Below are 22,594 nucleotides of genomic sequence, written 5' to 3' on the forward strand. Positions count from 1 at the left end.
GAAAGGGACACAGTCTCCAGATTCAGAGAAGAGTGAGGCCACGGCTAGATTAGGCACTAGCAACGATGAATATAACGGTCCTCAAATATAGTCTAATATCCAACCCCTTCTAAACTGTTACAGAGAAAGAAATCACTTGTAATGAAACCGCATCAACCCATCTACCCACACATCAATATTGTATAAACAGTTTGCAGCGTAGTCTCTCTCTGGCTGGCTCTATAAATAAATGCTATGATCTCATACAAGACAATATCTAGTTGAGAGGGGAACATACAATACTGAAGTACTGACTATCATGTGAATATTAAACAAATACAGAAAGTGGCCTTGAGGTAAATTCTACTTAACAATGCAACATTTTTGCTTAGGTAACAGCTCTTCACCCCAGGAAGTTGGGAGGAGCAGGGCTGGGTTGCACGGGCATAGTGAGAAGGGAGGGACTCTACAGGTATACCAACAGGTAAAATATCCAGCCAGGCCCTGCCAGCAGTGCTAGGAATGCTACATGTTATGTTAATCGTTAATCAGTCAATGCCTATAAAGCAATAACCTGCAACTTTCTACTATGGAAGGAAATAATACAACTGTAGATCAAAGTCCATGTTACCTGGCACCCGACAGACTTGCAAGCCAGTTCTCACTCACAGGCTCCTGTCCCTAACAAGCCCGCAGTGTCAGCCTGTCCCACAAGGTGACCAGTCTGTCCCTCTCCTTCCCCCCAAACTTGCATATTAGTGAGTGCAGGTAGACTGCACCAGCTCCTTCCTCTGATCAGCAAGATGGTGGCATATATGGAATTGTTTCACATTGGTTTATGCACCACTTCCAGTTCACCTTTGCATAAGGCAAGGGGGCCCATGCAGTCCAGCTGAGTCCCCTTTGGTGCGGTGCCAAATAAAATAAAGTATTAAAATCTGAGCAGGCATATGATTCTGCAGCAGGCTACGCATGTCATGGAAGGGGCTTAGGTTTGATGCCAGCTTTTGCTTCTCAGGGCACTATGAACTAGGGCTGCTCCAATAGCAACATCAACAGCCCACTGGGCGGGATCTCACAGACATCCATAGCCTGTGCCGCGCCACCAATTGCAGTGACGGGTGGGTGATGCCTCTCCTTTGGCAGCTGGCATGACGAGTTAGGATGTCATTGGCCCAAGAACAGCGTTCCCAAGTGAACTGGAAACCACAGAAAGAGGAGGAAGAAATTTCTGGCACACCTAACATCCTGCATCACCCCTCCCTCAAAAAAAACCCCTTGGCTACATAATGTTTCATTGTATCTTAGGAACACCATGAGAACCATATCTATGGCATCTGAATGTTCTGAGGGGTGCTTATTAGGTGTTTCATTGGTATCATGCCAACATCATACTATATCTATGTAAACCGCTTTGATTAATTTGAAAGGAAGTATATCAAATACCAATTAAACTAAACTTAGTATGGATGAACATTATGGCATCATTTGTACTGTACTTGCATTTTTCATATTCCCATGATATGATTGTTCTATAGTGCTGTTAAATATTTATATTTCTGACATGGTTTCAGGTTTCAATTTGCCATTTCCAAGTTTACCATATTGACTATCTCTCTATATAAAAGGCAACACCAACGTTCTATGAAGCCTCCAGCCGGAAGTGTGAAGGGGGCGAGATATCCGGTTTCCCTATGAGTGTCTGCCCCGCCCTCTCTGTAACACAGTCAGTGAAGGAAAACAGCAGAGCACGAAATCAAATCGCTGGCTCTGTAACAGTGAAGGACTCAGAGGGGGGAGGGGAGAGAGGCCAGAAGGCAGGGACACACACACTCCCACATGCACACAGAAGAAAACATTGCTAGCCCCCGTTTCATTTGCATCAGAAACGGGGCTTTTTTTACTAGTGTTCTTATATTTGGTCATTTTACTATTGTTATTCTGGTTAACAAAACTAAGTTTGCTGTACACTGCTTTGTTTGAATTTCTTCGTAAAGACGGCTAATAAATCCCAATAAATATATAAGAAAGCCTCTTGGGGACAACACTGTTTTGTGAAGAGCAAGAAATCTGCATCAGATAGCTGGATGGCAAAACAAAAACAAACCTTCTCATTAAATAGGCTTGGCTTTCACATATATTTTTGTGCAGAGTATGCTCCTAGGCAATGTTGTCTGGTGACTGTGGAAATAAAGGTAAATCCTTGGATCAAGTATTTGAAAGCATGCAAAGCCTACATCTTATTAACACTTGACCTCAGGCTTCTGTCCCATAGACAAGGAAATTTCAACCTACAAATGCCCAAATTCAAACTTCCAGTACAAACAAGTGGGCATTTGTTTCTGCATTCCAGCAAGAAATGAGGTCACAGGTTAATCTTGGTAGGAGCACTTAGTTGACTTACTATCCCTTTAAGCAAGGCCTGCACTAGCATCAGAAGTCTGAACAAAAAAGATACAATGGCACAAAAAGGTGGGTTTGAATGACGGACCATTCATACTTAAAAAATCTACTATAATAAAACTCGCCCTCAACGTTCTGAGGACGCTGACGTCAGTGAAGCCAAGCCCTGACTTCCTTCAAAAAGGTTCGAAGGTTCGTGGTGGTGAAGCCACCAAAATTGCTCCGGGCCCCGCCCTCGAGGGCGGAGCAATGGCAGAACAACGAAGGGGTTGGCAGGGAGGGAGGCAGGGAGTGGGAAATCGCTCCGCGCCCCGCCCTCGCGTCAAACGTCATGACGTTGGGGACGGAGCAATGGCAGAACAACGAAGGGGTTGGCCAGGGAGGGAGGGAGGGGGGTGTTGGCGACGAAAACCTTGCTAGCGCCCGTTTCATTTGCTCTGAAACGGGCCTCTTTTACTAGTTAGTACTATTGCTTCTTTAGTAAATCAGACACCATCCCAATGTCAAATTAAATCCCATTCAGTTTTCTCTATGTCAGGGACAAAGGCTTGGGGAGGCTAAGCCTTCCCAGCCACAAGCTGACCCAACAAGCCTCCCCAAGGTAGATGGGGCACACCATGCTGCCAGCTCTGTGGGTGCCCAAGCACCCCTAATATCTTTGGGACCCTTCCTCACCAATCATGGTCTACTGACCTCCAATGTTCAGACAAGGATTCAAAGTATTACGGAATGCCTAGCTACTTGCCTGGGGCTACCCCGCGGCTACTTAGAGCCTGTACCTTCCACTTGTGCTCTACACTACCACCCTCCTTCCATCGACTGGGTCCCAACCGCCTCTGGGAGAGTCTCCTGCTCTCAAATTATCCCCAGTGATTTCTAGGTTACTGGGGCCACACTCCCAGTGGTCCCACAGTTCCTGGAAAGCACTCAACACACAAACCACCAGGATTCTTTATCAGTCCAGACAAGCAGAGGCAATAAACTAAAAATGTTTACTGTCATGAAAAATTAGAACAATGAACAGAAAAAGTGCAATCAACAAAAATCACTGCAGGTTAACTTCTTCTCTGTATTAAACTAAAGAAGGAACAGTCATTTCTCTCTAACAGCTTTAAACATAAACATGCACCACCTGCTGGCAAAACTAAAGAAATACACTTAAATATTCTTGTAATTCATATGCTGGAAAATTCACCATTTCACCACACAAAGCCTTTCTGGTTTTGATTTTTCTGGCTGTAATTGGAATGTGTCACCTTTGGGAATGTATATCTCTTCTCATATTTTGCACAGTACAGGAGGAAATGTAATTCTGTTTTCTATTTCTCCAGTGTTCTACTACTTAGGTTTGTCTTCCTGGGGTTTCCAGTTCAGTTTTCGCGTATTTTATTTTCTAATTTGTGGTTACTTATTCTGTATTTGTTGAGAATCTATGTTCTGTGTGTGATGAGTGTGACTGAGGTGCAGTATTTAACTAACAAGTAGTTTAAGGGAGGGTGAAGATATGTGTTTGTCTGAGACACAGACTGTGTCTGATATATATATAATGCGATAACAAAACTTCATTTTTTTCTTTTCTAATAATTTCTTTTGTTTCTTGTAAAGATTCAAGAATGTAATATTCAAATTATATAAATAAAAAGAAACACTGCAGGGCTTGTGAGGTAAGAATGAGGCACTCTGGGTTATCCAGAAAGAGGGAATGGAACAATCATTCATATTGGTTTGATATACAGACCACTTCTGCATTAATGTTTGAAGACATTCACAAATATACAGTGAAAGGGAGATATTATTACTGGGTGATTTCAATTACTAGATGTTGACTGGGACATTATTACAATATTGTCTAGAACAGGGGTGTTCAACTACTACTACTACTTAGCATATCTATAGCGCTGCCAGGGTTACGCAGCGCTGTACAAGTTTAAACATGGGGAAGGACAGTCCCTGCTCAAGAGAGCTTACAATCTAAAGGTAAAAACTATGTAGTCAGTGTAGGTATCAGGAATGGGAAGGTGGTTAGGCACCAAAAGCAAGGGAGAAGAGATGGGCCTTGAGTAAGGACTTGAAAATGGGCAGGGAGGGCGCATGGCGTATGGGCTCAGGAAGTCTGTTCCAGGCATAAGGTGATGCGAGGCAGAAGGGGCGGAGTCTGGAGTTAGCGGTGGTGGAGAAGGGTACAGAAAGGAGTGATTTGTCCTGAGAGTGGAGGTTACGGGTGGGAACATATGGGGAGAGGAGGGTAGAGAGGTAATGGGGGACTGCAGATTGAGTGCACTTGAAGGTCAATAGGAGAAGCTTGAACTGTATACGGTAGAGGATCGGGAGCCAGTGAAGCCTCAAGGGCCACAATCCCGCTGGATTTTCAGGAATCCCCAATACTATTTGAATGCACTGCCTCCATTGTATGCAAATAGATATGCATAAGTACATAAGTATTGCCATACTGGGAAAGACCAAAGGTCCATCGAGCCCAACATCCTGTTGTTTCCAACAGTGGCCAATCCAGGTCACAAATACCCGGCAAGATCCCAAAAATGTACAAAACATTTTATACTGCTTATCCCAGAAATAGTGGATTTTCCCCAAGTCCATTTAATAACGGTCTATGGACTTTTCCTTTAGGAAGCTGTCCAAACCCTTTTTAAACTCCGCTAAGCTAACCACATTCTCTGGCAACAAATTCCAGAGTTTAATTACACGTTGAGTGAAGAAAAATTTTCTCTGATTCGTTTTAAATTTACTACATTGTAGCTTTATCGCATGCCCCCTAGTGCTAGTATTTTTGGAAAGTGTAAACAGACGCTTCACATCTACCCGTTCAACTCCACTCATTATTTTATAGATCTCTATCATATCTCCCCTCAGCCGCCTTTTCTCCAAGCTGAAGAGCCCTAGCCGCTTTAGCCTTTCCTCATAGGCAAGTCATCCCATCCCCTTTATCATTTTCGTCACCCTTCTCTGTACCTTTTCTAATTCCACTATATCTTTTTTGAGATGCAGCGATCAGAATTGAACACAATATTCGAGGTGCGGTCGCACCATGGAGCAATACAAAAGGCATTATAACGTCCTCATTTTTGTTTTCCATTCCTTTCCTAATAATGCCTAACATTCTATTTGCTTTCTTAGCCTCAGCACCACACTGAGCAGAAGGTTTCAACGTATCATCAACGATGACACCTAGATCCCTTTCTTAGTCCGTGACTCCTAACGTGGAACCTTGCATGACATAACATATTCATTGTGGAAATATTGAAAACCCCCATCTAGCGAGGGCCAAGGCTGGATACCCTGTTCTGGAAGAAGGGAGAACCTAGAATCATTGCAAAGGGGGGGGGGGGGGACAACTTTTAGCAGCTGATTATACAAGCCCCACATTTATTTATTGGGCTTTATTAACCACCTTTATGAAGAGATTCACATAAGAAGGAGATGCTGGACCTGGTGCTTATAAATGGAGTGAATAATCGCTGGATGATCTGATTTTTGATTAGGCTCATGCCTTTCCAGTAGTAGCTCAAGACAAACTGCATTCAGGTACTGCCACTGGAGGAAAAGCATATTAGTTAGAACAGTGGACTAAGAACCAGGGAAACTGTTGAACTCCCACTGCAGCTCCTTGTGGTCTTGAGCAAGTCTCTTAATTCCCCATCATAAGTCCTCCAGGGATAGGAAAACACCTAGTACATGTATACCTGAATGTAGCTCACCTTGAGCTGTATGCTGAAAGGCACGAGCTAAATCCAAAACTCTTCCCTCTTCCGTTCCCCTAAGTTTGAACCTAAAGCAATGGAGTGGAGGAGTGGCCTAGTTGTTAGGGTGGTGGACTTTGGTCCTGAGGAACTGAGTTCGATTCCCGGCACAGGCAGCTCCTTGTGACTCTGGGCAAGTCACTTAACCCTCCATTGCCCGCCGCATTGAGCCTGCCATGAGTGGGAAATCGCGGGGTACAAATGTAATAAAAAAAAAAAAGGTTAAGAGACCTGCCCAAGAACATGAAGAGTATTAGTGGGATTTGAACCCTACCTTCCTTGCTTTTCAGCCTACTGCTCTCACCAGAAAGAAAAACAGAGAGCCAATACAGTAAAACCAAGGTGTTTTTGTTTTTTTTTAAGATGTTAGGGATAGAAGTGCAAAAGTGGAATTTGAAGACAATTTCTCCAAATGGATTAAGTTTTGCGCATAGCATGACATGAATGAATCTGACTCCTAAGACTCATATGAGAAGGCAGTTATGTAGAAGTTAAGCAGGAGGTGGCTAGGAGCTACTGGGCAGTTAATGTCTCTTCAGTGGTAAGTAAATTTACGGAATTGCTGCTAAAACTGCAAGCAGTGCACTACAGCATACAAAGGCAGCATGATTTTACCAGTAATATATTCAAACAGCACAAATTATAGCATAAGAACATAAGGAGCAGCCATACTGGGTCAGACCAATGGACCATCTAGCAAACAGCAACCAAGCCAGGTTACAAGTACCTGGCAGAAACCCAATTAGTAGCAATATTCCACGCTACCAATCCTGGGACAAGCAGTTGCTTCCCCGTATCTGTCTCAATAGCAAACTATGGACTTTTCCTCCAGGAACTTGTCTAAACCTTTTTTAAAACCAGATACACTAACTGCCGTTATCACATCCTCCTGCAAAGAGTTTGAGAGATTAACTATTCGTGAAAAAATATTTCCTCCTATTTGTTTTAAAGTATTTCCACATAATTTTCTTGAGTGTCCCCTAGTCTTTGTACTTTTGGAATCAGAAAAAAAAAAGTCGATTTACTTCTACTCATTCTACACCACTCAGGATTTTGTAGACCTCAATCATATCTCCCCTCATCAATCTCTTTTCCAAGCTAAACAGCCCTAACCTCTTTAGCCTTTCCTCATGCGAGACGAGTTCCATCCCCTTTATCATTTTGGTTGCTCTTCTTTGAAACTTTTATAATTCCACTACATCTTTTTTGAGATACGGTGACCTGAACTGAACAAAATACTCGAAGTGCAGTCGCAACATGGAGTGACACAGAGGCATGTGTCGCCTCCACCTACCCTCCTCTCCTCCTTCCTGTACACATTGATTTGATTACTTTATTTTTTGTCTATTAGATTGTAAGCTCTTTGAGCAGGGACTGTCTTTCCTCTATGTTTGTGCAGCGCTGCGTACGCCTTGTAGCGCTATAGAAATGCTAAATAGTAGTAGTATTTTCAGTCAATCACCATCCCTTTCCTAATAACTCCTAGCAACCTGTTTGCTTTTTTGGCTGCCACCACACACCAAGCAGAAGATTTCAGCGTATTATCTACAACACCTAGATCTTTTTCATGAGTGCTGACCCCCAAGGTGGACCCTAGCATCAGGTAACTATGATTCACATTTTTCTTTCCAATGAGTATTACCTTGCATTTACCCACATTAAATTTCATCTGCCATCTAGATGCCCAGCCTTCCAATTTCCTAAGGTCTTACTGCAATATTTCACAGCCCGCACTTGTTTTAACACCCTTGAATAGTTTTGTAAAATTGTAAATTTAATCACCTCACTTGTCGTTCCGATTTCCATATAATTTCTAAATATGTTAAATAGCACCGGTCCCAGTACTGATCACTGACGCACTCCATCCTTCCAATTTCCTAAGGTCTTACTGCAATATTTCACAGCCCGCACTTGTTTTAACACCCTTGAATAGTTTTGTAAAATTGTAAATTTAATCACCTCACTTGTCGTTCCAATTTCCATATAATTTCTAAATATGTTAAATAGCACCGGTCCCAGTACTGATCACTGACGCACTGCATCCTCCTCTATTGAGAGAAATGACCATTTAACCCTACTCTTTGTTTTCTAATGACAAATTCCTAATCCACACCAGAACCTTGCCTCCTATCCCATGACTACTTTTCTCAGGAGTCTCATTAGGAACTTTATCAAAAGCTTTCTGAAAATCTAGATACACTGCATCAATGGTGTCACCTTTACCCACATGTTTATTCACGCCTTCAAAGAAATGAAGCATACTGGCAAGGCCAGACTTCCCTTGGCTGAACCTACGCTGACTCTGTCCCATTAAACCATGTTTGTCTAAATGTTCTGTAATTTTACTCTTTATAATAGTTTCCACGATTTTGCCTAGCACTGACGTCAGGCTTACCGGTCTGTACTTTCCAGGATCACCCCTAAAACCATTTTTTTTAAAATCAGCGTCACATTGGCCACTCTCCAATTTTCAGGTACTACGGACGATTTTAATGACAATTTACATATTACTAACAGCAGTTCAATAATTTCATGCTTGAATTCTTTGAGTTCCTTTGGATGTATGCCATCCGGTCCAGGTGATTTACAACTCTTTTGTCAATTTTGCTCAGTTAATCTTCCAGGTTCACAATATTTCTTTCAGTTCCTCCACATCATCACCCTTGAAAACCATTTCCGCTACAGGCAGATCTCTTCATCTTCTTCCATAAAGACAGAAGCAAAGAATTCATTGTTTCTCCACTATGCCCTTGCCCTCCTTGAATGCCCTTTTTGCTCCTTCGTGATCTAGTGATCCCGCAGACTTTCTGCTTCTGATGTACCTGAAAATGATGTTACTGTGAGTTTTAGCCTCTGCGGCAAATTTCTCTTCATATTCTCTTTTAGCCTTCTTTATTAATGCTTTGCATCTGACTTACCAATGCTTATGTTGCTTATTTTCTTCATTTGGATCCTTTTTCCATTCGTTGAAGGACAATCTTGACTGTAAGAGCCTCTTTTACTTCACCTTTTAACCATGCCAGTTGTTGTTTTCTCTTCTTTCCACTTTTGCAAATACATGGAATGCATCTGGACTAGGCGTCCAAGACGGTCTTTTTGAATAACATCCACACCTGATTTATACATCCTAACCTTAGCAATCGATCCTTTTAGTTTCTTTTTAATAAATTTTCTTCATTTTATTATAGTCACACTATTGAAAATTAAATGCAGCTACAGTACTTTTCCTTTGCAAGTTCATCCCAGATAGTAACTCAAACTTGATGTTATGATCACCGTTTCTCAGGGAAAGCAAATGCACGCCACCAAAGACCACATCCAAAATGGCTCCGTCTTGTCAGTTCCTGGACAAGTTGCTCCAAGAAGCAGTCATTTATTACATCTAGAAGTTTTATCTCCCTGGCACTCCCTGATGTAACATTTATCCAGTCAATATTGGGGTAATTGAAATCACGCTATTGGGGTAATTGAAATCACGCTATTGGGGTAATTAAAATCACCTGTTATCATAGCGTTGCCCAATTTGCCAGCTTTCCTAATCTCTGCAAACATTTTTTCATCTGCCTGTTCGTTCCGTCCCGGTTGACGGTAGTACAGTCCAACAAGACTATTCCTTCTCTTCACACATGGAATTTCTATCCATAATAATTCCACGCTGCTATTTCAAGTAGAATGTTAAAATTTGACTCCATTACATCTTTAACATATAGCACACCCCCCCCCCCCCCCCATTGCTACTTACAATGTCAACACAATATATAGGAAAATATCTCAAGAGACAACAAAGGGGGTAAGTGAAGGCTTTGTCAGAAGATTCTACTAATTTCTGTGTGACTAGAGAGCAGAAAGTCAGGGGAGTCATGATGTAGTGTACTTGGATTTCAGCAAGGCAACTATTAAACAAATTAATCATCCTAGGTATAGGCCCTGAAGTGACTGACTAGGTAAGAAACTGGTTAGGTGAGAGATGACGAAGGGTAGTAGTTTATTAGGATTTACCTCTTTAAAAAAAAAAAAAAAAAAAAAAAAGATTCATCCAAGACAAAGCTGGACAAAGACAATAGACAATTTCAACAGAAAAAATATTCAAACAATAGTATGCTACTTACAATGTTAATACACAATAAAACATCTTAACAGACAGCATAAGGTGTAAGCAGAGGTGAAAAATATAGATAGATATTGGGTGAGGAATGACATTTAGGAATCAGGTTGATTAGAAGTTGGTCTGCATTATCATCATATTGATCGCATTTTTTTTTACTTTATTAGGGTGGATTATGGGGGGGGGGAGATAGTGTTATTTTTTAATTTATGCTTTTTGATAATCTTACCATTCAAAGAACTTATAAATGATAATGGAAAAAAATAAAGAATAAGAAATACTATGGAAAAACAAATCTTAAGGAAAAATATACTTAGTCTACAACTTGGAACCAAGGTAAAAGGAAATAATCAAAGAAGAAAATAAAGTTCCTTTCTTCATAGAAAACCTCCAGAGAGATAGAAAAGGTTAGTGTTCACAGCCGGCCTAACAGTGCTTCTTTAACTTGCAGTAACTGTCAAGGGTACATTCAATTCACCTTCTTTAGCTATTATCCATTCTAGCAGGGTCAAAGGAAACATAATTAATGGCATTTAGAGATACCAAACATCAACAGGAAATTTTCAGAACAAAAGACCCATTCAGGGAAAGAACTTCAGCCGAAGGGCCAAAAGTCCTTTCTTCTTTTTTCAGTCTCTCTCACCAATAGGAAAAAATTGTATTTTAGAACCCAAAAAACTGCATTAATATGACGAAAATTCAATCAAAAAATATTATTCCTATTCAATTCTAGAGCAAGGTCACCAATAAAGTGGTACATTCGCTTCCAAAGAGCTTTCTAGAAAGTCAGTCAGATTCATTTCTGTTTGAGGTCTATCACCAGCCCTATTAGATTCTCCTGAGAGATACTGAGCTCTCACATGGGTGGAAAACCCTCTGCTGGGATCCCCAATACCTCCTGAAAATATTTCTTAACCATGTCCAATGGGGAAATTAAGGGAAGGGAAAGGGAAATGGGACTTCATATATCGCCTGAGGTTTTTCCAACTACATTTAAAGTGGTTTACATTTATTCAGGTACTTATTTGTACCTGGGACAATGGAGGGTTAAGTGATTTGCCCAGAGTCACAAGGAGCTGCAGTGGGAATCGAACTCAGTTCCCCAGGATCAAAGTCCACTGCACTAACCACTAGGCAACTCCTCCGCTCAAGAAACCTCAAGTAGTGTTGTCGTTTTATGCATTTGGTTTTATTGTAATGCCCTTCAGACTTGCTGGTGAAGTGTGAAAACAGATCGAAATAAAATTCTCACTTTTTTTTTTTCAGAGTTCTAGCATTCACATACAATTTAAAGAATTCTTTTATTGTTTACAACCTACACAACAGCTGACAGTGCTAAATTTGGAATCATTTCTCTGTTGATCATTTAAATACTCCTAGCCTACTTCAACTTTTACCATAACATCTGTTATCATGAAATGTACTTTGACAAAGGAGAGAGGGCTATCAGTGGTGTGATACAGGACTGGCCCTGCAGCTGTTCTAACCAATGATTTCATAAGAAATATTGTAGAAGGGGTAGAGAGGAAGGTCTGTAGATATCTTGGAAGGGAGGTATCTAGTGAGATTTGTGGAATGATCTAGATTTTGACGGAAGAGGTTAAAAAAAAAAGGCAGGGTCATAATTTGGGTTGCAAAAGTTTTTTTGTCCACTAAACAAAAGCAACATCTAGGGGTGATTATATCCGATATCTTAAGGTGGATAAACAGGAAATAAGGTGATGGCAGAAGCCACAAGGATACCGGGGTGCATGGGCTGAGAAATTGGTAGCTGTACAAAGGAAACAATATTGCCTCTTTACAATCTCAGGCAAGACCTTATTTAGAGTAACATGTACAATTTTGAAAACCATACTTTCAAAAAAAGGACATGAGCTAGATGGGCTTGGTCCAGAGCAACTACATGCAGGAGAAAAGGAGAGTTAGAAGAGACCTTTAAATAAATCCAATGAATAAATGCACAGCAGGCATCTTTTGATGGGAGGGAACATGGGATGAGTGTGAAAGGGGATAGACTCAGGAAATACTTCTCTACTGAAAGTGTAATAGATACATGAAACAGCCTCCTAGTGGAGGCAACGGAAAGGAAACGATGACAATATGAGAATAGAAAGCATAGGACACGCACAGAGGATCTCTTAATGAGAGGAAGGGACTGCAGAGCTTTGCAAGTAGTACAGATGAGCAGACTGGAGGGGACCATCGTGCTCTATGTTTCTAAAAATATTTCCACCCCTGAATGCCATCCTGCCCATCTGAACTGCAGGACTTTCACAATATCTGGCAAGAATGAAACTTGTGTATAAATCAAAGAGATGTGTGCACGGGAAACAAAACTAAGGTGAGAATACAACACCCAGCTGAGAACCATGGATAGAGCCAGGAGTTGACACCAAACACAAGAAAAAGGCACCAGGCCAGGCCAAGTATCCAATTCCTCACTGTATTACAGAACAAGGGAACCATGAGCAAGAAAAAAGAAACAACACCCCTAGAGGCTCATTTTTGACACAGCAACATAATATTAAGACCTGCACAGTCTATACAGTCTGACCAGCAAGATGGATAGAGCTACACCAGTCATTCTGTGCAGGTTACACTCCATGATTGAACACTGGAATCACAAACAGGGCAGTCAGCAATTTGCCACCATGCCAACCACATACAGAAAGTTATATATGATGCAAACTACAGAATGACATGGGGATAAAATTTGTCTCCGTCCCCGCCCCTGCAGGTTCTGCCCCCATCCCCGTGGGCCCTGATCTCATCTGCAGAAGCCTCAAACACTTATGATTTTATATTTAAATCCTTTTAATAAAGTACAAAAAGGAATATGCTGTGTAACTGTTGTGTTTAAATTACAAATAGAAAAAATATTGTCAACTGCATCAAACATAAATAACAGTCCAGTTTGATTAACAGGCTTCAAAGTAGGAAGTGACATGGGGACAAAGTCTGACCCCGTCCTCACAGGCTCTGCCCCCATCCCGGTGTCATTCTCTAATGCAAACTGATAAGTGTGATTTTATAATTTTGGCTGCAGAATAGTCACATTCATTGATACATGATTAAATGAACAATCCAACAATGATGTTAACATTTTACTTGTTAAATTTAAACCTGAACATGTCTTCCCTTCCCCCACCGAGATAATCACCCCCCCCCCCCCCCCACACACACACACACACAGCATACGGTATGAATGAGATATAAAATACCACATACCGGTTTTGCCATTTTCAGGGCATAGACCGTAGAAGTCCACCTGGCACTGGCCTTACTTCCAAGCTAGTCTACTACCATTAATTGTGTTTTGATTTGCTCCTCTTTCTATATAGGGATCCTCTGCACTTATCCCATGCATTTTTTTAATTCCGACACACTTTTAATCCCCACCGCGTCCACTAGGGGGTATTCCAGGCATCCACCACCCTTTCCACAAAAAACGTACTTCCTGATAAAGTCGACCCTCCTGCAACCTCAATTCATGGTCTCTAATTCTACCACTTCTCTGTCTCTGGAAATAGAATTTTGTACATTAAATATCTTTTCAAGTATTTAAATGTCTGTATCATACCTCCCCTATTTTTAGGTAAATGTAAAAAAAACACACACATTTTTTTCCCCATTGGTTTAAGCATATGGTTAGATATCACAGCACAGTATACCATAAAAATCAATGGAAATGCTAAGTGGGAAACTAGTATTTCCACCGCAAAAGCAAGACTACAGGGAGAAATCATGGTGTCACACCCAGCCTAGCCCAGAGAAAAAACAGGACTGAAGGCCAGCGTACAGAATAATATGTGAAGGGTGCCGAGTTTATGAACAAGCTGCAACATGAACATCCTGGCCAGATGGCTGGCACATGGGTACAGAACACAGACAGGGCTACTGTAACAGCCCACAAGACTCTCTCCTGGTGCTGTCATGTTAACCTGCAGGTAGAGAGCTGCTCCTGATCCCACAGCAACAAAAGGGAAGGAGGAGGAAGAAGAAAGTACAAGCAGAAGCACCTATGCAGGGATAAAAAGAAGAGAACAAAGGAAGAGGGAGGAGAGAAAAGAGCAAACAAGCCAATAACAAAAAAAGCGCATGCCCAAGACAGCGAGTCAGTCACCAACAAGGACTCTTCTGCGGCACACCTGCTGCCACATCAGTTTAAACAGAGAGATCATGTAATCAAAGTGAGCTTATGTACACACCTACAGGGAGGGAGGGAGAGAGGCAGGCGGGCAGGCAGGAAACACCAACCACACAGGCAGCTAGCCTCTCTCACAGCTGCCTATATTCAACACCCAAATCTATTTATTTAGATTTACCACCTTTTTGAAGAAATGTGTCAAAGGGAGTACAGCAAGAATAACCTGGATACAGGCAACAATTACAGAGTAAAAGTATTCAAACAGCAGCACACATTATGGCCTAGTACGTTACTTTCCAACGTCAGTTAACATAAATAGTAAAATATCCTAACAGAGAGTACAGGATGTTAAGTGGAGGTGAAACACAGACAGATAAGATAATTACCCTTATTTTCTAACTCCTGTACTTTAACAAGGAAGTGTTATCCACTCCTGTGAAATCTATGAAAAAAAAAAAAGTGCACCATGGTTCAAACAGGGATCAGAGAATAAAATCTAATCCAAGATCACCCTTTGAAATGCATACTTCACTGGGTTGGTAAAACTTCATGAAGTAAAATACAAAAAGAAGGAAAAATTAAATAACGACCCTTAAAAAAAAAAAAATCAAAGAAAAAAAAACTATATATACACCAAGACCACTCATACTACAAAACTGAAACCAAATGAAAAACCTTAAATCTCTTTATTAACAAAAATAACATTAACAATACTCTCCTTAGCATACTATATAAAAAGTGAGAATGGTGCTCAGAATCTAGTAAGTGATCAACCAGAGGACTGGCATCCACACAGTTTAATCAACCCATACCATGCAAAGAGTCCAAAAATAGTCCATATTTTTCAAAAATCTGTATATAAATCAATAAACCCAGAACACTTGCCTGCCTGGTGCGAAGATAATGGATCTCACACGTCACCTAGACAGGATCTTAGATAGTGCTGGGGAGGAGCCGGCTGTCCTGGTACATGTAGGTACCCATGACATAGGAAAATGTGGGAGGGAGGGAGGCTCTGGAAGCCAAATTTAGGCTCTTAGTTAGAAAGCAGAAGTCCAGATCCTTTAGGGTAGCATTTTCAGAAATGCTCCCCGTTCCATACGCAGGACCCAAGAGGCAGCGCTCCGAAGTCTCAATGCATGGTTGAGAAGATGGTGCAGGGATGAGGGATTTAGATTTGTTAGGAACTGGGCAACATCCTGGGAAATGGGGAGCCTGTTCTGAAAGGATAAAACTCCACCCCATTAGGGATGAAACCAAGGCAGCATTTTCAGAGATGCTCCCTGTTCCACACGCAGGACCCAAAAGGCAGGCAGAGCTCCGAGGTCTCAAAGCGTGGTTGAAACGATCGTGCAGGGATGAGGGATTTAAATTTGTTAGGAACTGGGCAACATTCTGGAAAAGAGGGAGACTGTTCCGAAATGGCCTCCACCTTAACCGAGATGGAACCAGGTTGCTGGCACTAACTTTTAAAAAGGAGGTACAGCAGCTTTTAAACTAGAATGGGGGGTGGGGAGGGAAAGGAAGCAGTCGCCCAGGAGTGAACAGTTCAGTGTGGAGTACCCTTAAAGAATACTATTGAAACAGGACATTTAGGGAAACCCAGTAGAGAGGTTTCAACAGTGCTGCAAGTAAGCCAGGTGTGCTTAATATGAGAGAGCAGGATAAAGACTGCACATTATCCCCTTCAACTTCTAAGAAGCTTATAGGTCCAAGGAAAAAACACAATTTGAAGTGCCTATATACAAATGCTAGAAGCCTAAAAAGTAAGATGGGAGAGTTAGAATATATAGCACTAAATGATGAGGTAGATATAATAGGCATCGCAGAGACTTGGTGGAAAGAGGACAATCAGTGGGACACTATGGGGCTCATTTTCAAAGCACTTAGCCTCCCAAAGTTCCATAGAAACCTATGGAACTTAGCCTCCCAAAGTGCTTTGAAAATATGCCTCTAAGTTAACAGGGTACAAATTGTATCGCAATGATAGAGAGGATTAAATTGGAGGGGGATTGCGCTATATGTTAAAGAAGGAATTGAGTCAAAATAATTCCACATGATACAGATAGCAGCGTGGAATCATTATGGATAGAAATTACATGTGTGAAGGGAAGGAGTGTTCTTCTAGAGCTGTACTATTGTCCGCCGGGATAGAACAAACAGATGGATGAAGAAATGTTTACAGAGATTAAGAAAGCTGTTAAATTGGGCAATGCTATAATAACGGGTGATTTCAATTACCCTGATACTGACTGCATAAATGTTACATCAGGAAGTGCCAGGGAGATAAATTTTCTAGATGTAATAAACAACTACTTCTTGGAGCAACTGGTCCAGGAACTGACAAGAGGGGAAGTCATTTTGGATCTGGTCCGTGGTGGCATGCAGCGCATAATGTGAGAGGTGTAAGTGTTGGGTCACCTGGGAAACAGTGATCATAACATCAAGTTTGAGCTACTATCTGGGATGAACCTGCAAAGGGAATCTACTGTAGCTGCATTTAATTTTCAAAAGTGCGACAATAATAAAACGAGGAAAATGGTTACAAAGAAACTAAAAGGATCGGCTGCAAAGGTTTGGCTGCTAAATCAGGCGTGGACGTTATTCAAAAATACTATCTTGGAAGCCCAGTGCAGAAGCATTCCACATATCTGCAAAAGTGGAAAGAAGAGAAAATGTCAGACAGCACAAGGTGAAGTAAAAGAGGCCATTATAGCCAAAAGATTGTCCTTCAAAGAATAGAAAAAGGACCAAAATGAAGAAACTTAAGCACTTGCAAGTCAGATGCAAAGCATTAATAAAGAAGGCTACGAGAGAGAATATGAAGAGAAACTTTCCGTAGAGGCTAAAACTCACAGTAACAACTTTTTCAGGTACATCAGAAGCAGAAAGCCTGCGAGGGAATTCATGGGACCATAAGATCACGAAGGAGCAAAGGGGGAACTCAGGGAGGACAAGGCCACAGTTGAGAAACTGTCTGTACCAGAAATGTTTTTCAAGGGTGATGATGCGAAGGAACTGAAAGAAATCTCGGTGAACCTGGCAGATGTACTGAGCCAGATTAACAAATTTAAAAGAGTACATCACCTCGACCGGATGGCATACATCCAAGGGTACTCAAAGAACTCAAGCATGAAATTGTTGATCTGCTGTTAGTAATATGTAGCCTGCCATTAAAATCATCCATAGTACCTGAAGATTGGAGGGTGGTCAATGTAACGCCGATTTTTAAAAAGGGTTCTAGAGGTGATCCAGGAAATTATAGACTGGTAAGCCTGATGTCAGAGCCTGGCAAAATAGTGGAAACTATTATAAAGAATAATATTACAGAACACATAGACAAACATGTTTTAATGGGATAGAGTCAGCATGGTTTCAAGCAAAGGGAAGTCTTGCCTCACCAATTTGCTTCTCTGTTGATCACTTACAAAAGTAAAAGGTGGCAGTCCCCTCATCTACCTGGCCAATGATTTAAAAACAATCTTAAAGGCTACTGTAACACCCTATATGTTGGTCTACCTTTCAGAACTACAAAGAAACTTCAGTTCATACTGTGGTAAAGCTGCTGGCTCCATGGCACCTGCCATTTCACCCCCCGCCCCCCCCAACAAAAAGGTTGGTATCGAGTCACTGGCCACCTGAAATTTAAAGTGCTTACCATTGTTTTCAAGTGTTGCTTAGCTCATGCACCAGCCTACCTTGCTAACCTTCTCATGCTTTATTTGCAAAGTCATTCTTTATGCTCTTCTCAAACTTCACTACTCGCTTTACCACCCCCTCTTGCCTACGGTATGACATCACACGTGACACTGCTGTCTGTTATTAAGGACTTCAGCCCTGGAATTCTCTCCCAAGCAACTTGCATACACAATCCTTCCTTAAAAAATCATCAGAAGCTGATTGTTTCAGCAGGCCTTTGGGTATCTTGTGTGATGACAGTGTTTTTAACTTTTTTTTCTTGTTTGACCATTCTCCTCTTACTGTATTGCATCTTCTCCTTGGTGTGACTACTCTATAGCTTTCTTCCCTCTCTCTCCCTTCTCCCCCCTTTCTATTGAGATTGTATTTCATTTTCCACCTCCTAATAACTAACTTATTTTATATTATAAACCACCGAGAAGCACTTTGTGCAATAGGCGGTATATAAAGCACCAGTAAATAAAAGCAGCATCCAACTGGCAAGATAAGACTGAGGAGGAAACTAAAACCTTGCTTTCCATTTTCTCAGCTTTGTTAAATTTTACATTTTTTTTGTCAAACTAATATTAACCCTATAGTACTGGGTATAACTGGCCCTTGAATTGTTTTATATTTTTAGGGCAGAGAAAGGAATATGGAAATAGGAGCAGATGTATAAGTTTCATGTTATTCCATTGAGATTCTTTTTGCTTCTCCATATTCAAGTTAGTCTGTCCCCTAACTGTATCAGTTTCTTCAATTATACTGCAGCAAAGCTACCAGCACAGGTTGCAATAATCTATTCTATACAAAACAGTGAATTCCATGCCCCTCCATATCTGAAGGTTAATTAGATGAAAGTGATAGTGGACCTTGATCCAGGGTATTCAAAATACAGCGTAACACACTTTGACTATAATCCTGTATCAAAACACTACTACCATTCTTTAGATCAAATATTCAACAAAACACATACAGGTACATCCATAAACAGTATCTGATTTCAGTAATGCAGGAACTACTCAACATTGTAAACAATATACCCCACAACTCATCTCGGTTATTTTCATTTAGTGCAAAATGACAGTCACCTTTCAGCAGAACAAGGATCCTAAGAACAAAATGAAAGCAATAATGCAGTAACCCAGCCAGAAGAAAATGAATGAGAGAGACCGGGGCACAGCTCAGACCTGAATCCAACAGACAACCCGGGACAAGGCTTGAAGACTCCCGTCCCTAGGTGATCCCTGGCTCATGTGAAAGAGCCGGAGATACTTTGCACCGAAGAACGAGCAAAAACTGTACCAGCCCATTGTGCATAAACGGTAGACACTTACCCTAAAAGACTGATGGCCATTATCATTGCAAAAGAAGTTTCCACCAAGTACCAAATCAAGGAGAGCGAAGACTTTCTGGTTTATTCTTATTTAACTTTTAGAACATTTCTATTATAAAATAATTTATAAATTGCATAAGCAAAGCCCCCAGTGTTACTGGTTAGTTAACAGAATTAACAGCACTTTTAGAGAATTGCTCTGTTAACTACAGCAGAGGGCTCTCCCTACCACAAGGCCAACTAATAATCAATCGCAAAGATATCAAGTCACACTCATTCGGCTGCCCTCACGCTCCTACACGCCGAGCACCCCTCCTCGCACGCATTCGGGAACCAGTCTCCTTCTCCCCGTGGTCTACCATCTCTCCCTCTGTCTTCCGTTCTCTTCGGTCTAGCATGTCTTCTTCACCACCACTGTTAAACTCATATTTGAAATTACCCACCAACAATCCCGCAGCTTTCCTTTTCCAGTGTCCCGTCCCCTATGACACACAACTTCTAATCTTCCCCCTCGGAGGGAAGCATCCCGCCTTGCCGGAAATAGCGTCAGAGAAGAGAAAGAGGGAAGGGGGGGAATGGAACAAGGTTAGATTGAGACAAGGAGGTTTGATTGAGAACAGGAGACGGTCACGGCATGACGTAAAAAAGTTGAAGCCAATTAGGTTAGCCTCTGTTTCCTCTTCCCCTTCACGCAGCCGTCTTTCCACGTACACTACACACTCAAAATAAAGCAAACTTATGAGCTTGCTGCATCCAGGTTGTGTCATTCTTTATTGTTGGTCGAATTTTATTTAATCTCACTTATATTTTTCAATCATGCCAGCTTGTGCAGCATATGGACGTACACAGATAAAGTATAATAACAGAATAGCTTTTCATAGGTAGAGCACTCATTTATTATAAATCATAATCAGTGTGGCACTTGGAGGGACTGGTTATAGGGACACCCTAGCATGTGTTATATATTTGTGCATGCTCAGTTTCACTTAAAGAAGCATGCGGGACGTGAGGAAGAGAGAGAAGAGCAAGCAACACGGCAGTGCTGGAGACCGGCGCAAATGAGGCTTCAGGTGGTGGGGGGGGGGGGGGCCCGGATTAAATTTTGGGGGGGGCCCAGGCCCCGTGGCCCCACATGGCTATGCCACTGCAGCAGAGATTACTTTCTCCTGGTAAAGGTCCTCTTAAACAGTCATCATGTTATGAGAATCATGATGCTCAATATTCAGCGGTTCTACTTACTTACTTACTTATTTATTTATTTAATTTACATACATACTAACATTTATATTCAGTGTGTTTTTTCTAGCAAAAAAGGTGCCGGTACTCAAATGCTAGGCCACGTTTCAGGGGTGGGGTGATCACTGAGGGACCCATTCCACAATAGCCAGGTCCCCTGCAACCAGTCACAGACTCAACGACAAGGCAGAATTGGTGTGTACAGCCTGAACTCTTTCATTAAACCTTGGGGGCCATGGGTCAATTTTAACAGACAATGGAAAAGGTGCCGGTACTCAGTACCCCCTCAAAAAAAGACCTGTTTATATCCCACATTAAACATGAATTAAATTAAAACCTGGGAGCACTTAAAAAATTTTTTCCCCTGTGCCTAGTTCAAAAGAGAAAGATGGTTTACAGAAACTTGCTCCTTTTGATTTGTGGAATGCAGTGGTGGTATATTATAAAAATACACTTAAAATTGTTTATTACTACTATTTAAAAGAGAGATATTCAATATTGAGGGCAGAGCTACCTTCATGCAGCAGTCCAGAGTCAATCTAATATGCCAACATTTTCCAGTTCTCTGATAAATAATATATTTATCTCTTCAAGTCATTTTTCAACAGCATTTTCTCAGTTATTACCCAAATACAAACACAATTATAATGCTAATACATTCTAGATGTTCTGAATTCTATTATTCTGCCTTACTGTATTTCCAGTTTTGGCACAGTATAAGTCATCACAAGGACAAAATATAAGAAAACCAATGGACTCCATTAGGGGCTTGTAGCCCATGTTATGTTTAAACAAATGAGAGATCTGCATGAAAGAAAATATTTATTTTTATTATTTTGACTTATGAAAACCACTTGTCCCTGAAACATGCTCAAAACAGAATAATCCATATGTACAAAACAGATGAGGTAAAGATGTGATTCCATGTACCCCAATGAAAGGAGAGTGTAATTTTACTTCCAATCTTTATAACACTAGGCTTCCCAAGGCAGATTACAACAGTTAAGATGAACCCATCAGAATATCCTCACTAAAATTTGGCCATGTATTACTGTATTGTAAAGAACAGTATAGAAAAATGAGCACAAAATACAGCCTTTATTACTGCTGTTTCCACCAGCTACAATAACGTTTGAAGCTGTTTTAGTGATACTCAGTTTTGATTTCATGATATTTATATCTACATATGGGAAGCTTTCAAAATAAATTAAAAAGCTGTCAAATAAGTTTAAAAAAAAAAATATATATATATATATAGTCCTCTACCGTTTAAAGCACTGCCTATCGAACTGGAACAGCTTTTGACTTTTTACAGATGGACCACGCATAGACAGTCTGTTATTTCTAATAATCTTTTACTATTGTTTTCAATAGCGTTTGCTGTTTTGGGTGAACCAGTGTGGTGGCAATCTCCACCTACTGGCTTCAACCCATATAATGGGCTAGGTAGCCTCATACTGTGTCATGTTCTCAATCCCTCTCCCCCGCGCAGCTGTCATCCCAATTCACTGAAAACAAAGCAAGCAAACCTACGAGCTGCTGTATCCACATTGTTTTTCTTTATTGTTGGTAGCATTTTTATTTGATCTCACTTATATTTTCAAACATACCGGCTTGTGCAGTATACAGACGTACAGAGAGGGAGTATAGGTTTTATCAGTTAAGAGTAGTAATTAGTTCTAAATTGTAAACCATTGTGTCATTTAGAGGGGCTGGTTATAGGGACTCCCTGTATTTGTGTTGAGATGTTTTCACCTAGTAAAGGGCCACCAAAACAGACATCATGTTAAGAGAATCAGGTGCTTAACAATCTGACTTACTATTTATAAGTACAATTTTTTAAAGCATTAATTAGGTTGAAACCTGCAAGCATTTAACATCTTGTGCCCACATCAAGAGAAAAAGATGGCATGTGGGAGCTTGCTCCTTTTGTTTTGTGGAATACAGTGATA

General features: G+C 41.0%; 1 protein-coding gene across 5 annotated transcripts in view; it reads right to left on the bottom strand.

Moving 5' to 3' along the window:
* LLGL2 (LLGL scribble cell polarity complex component 2) overlaps positions 1–19,931 on the bottom strand; it is an 86,545-nt gene extending 66,614 nt beyond the window's left edge. For 3 of the 5 annotated variants that reach the window (XM_030208265.1, XM_030208268.1, XM_030208263.1), the window contains exon 1: positions 19,850–19,931. The gene's annotated coding sequence lies outside the window, so the exon portion shown is untranslated. Of the gene's footprint in view, positions 1–19,407; positions 19,541–19,765; positions 19,786–19,849 lie in introns of those variants that run through there. The other 2 variants (XM_030208267.1, XM_030208266.1) reach the window with 2 other exon arrangements.
* Between the last annotated feature and the right edge of the window lie 2,663 nt (positions 19,932–22,594).

The sequence above is a fragment of the Microcaecilia unicolor genome, chromosome 6 (assembly GCF_901765095.1).
Source record: "Microcaecilia unicolor chromosome 6, aMicUni1.1, whole genome shotgun sequence".
Taxonomy (NCBI): domain Eukaryota; kingdom Metazoa; phylum Chordata; class Amphibia; order Gymnophiona; family Siphonopidae; genus Microcaecilia; species Microcaecilia unicolor.